Consider the following 489-nt stretch of genomic DNA (forward strand, 5'->3'; position numbering starts at 1 on the left):
GAGAGAGAGAGAGAGAGAGAGAGAGAGAGAGAGAGAGAGAGGAAAAAACTGCAGGCTCTCGCACCGGCAACATCACACTAGTTAGCTCTATCTGCAAATCGTTTAGCAGCCCAGCCCGACGGTGCCTCCGCGGAACAAGGGAATAAGGCTTACGATGGCTCTCTCTCTCTCTCTCTCTCTGCTTTTCTCAAGTTATATTTTTTCAGGAAGAATAGATAGAAGAGGAGGAGGAGGAGGAGGAGGAGGAGGAGGATAAAGGGAGACAACGGTAGCAGCTTTTCCACCACCACCGTTCCCCCTTTTCCAAAAAAAAAAAAAAAAAAAAAAAAAAAAAAAGTAGAGATGGAGGTTATTACACCCCCGCCTATTCCCTCCCTTCCGCATACCCCATCCGACCCTACTACCCCCTCCACTCAGGACCAGAAGCGCCCCGTAATATCGGCCGCCCCGCCCCGCCAGCAGCCCCCGAGCCTCACCTTTTTCCTATCA

This window comes from Portunus trituberculatus, chromosome 14 (assembly GCF_017591435.1).
Source record: "Portunus trituberculatus isolate SZX2019 chromosome 14, ASM1759143v1, whole genome shotgun sequence".
In the NCBI taxonomy this organism is placed as follows: domain Eukaryota; kingdom Metazoa; phylum Arthropoda; class Malacostraca; order Decapoda; family Portunidae; genus Portunus; species Portunus trituberculatus.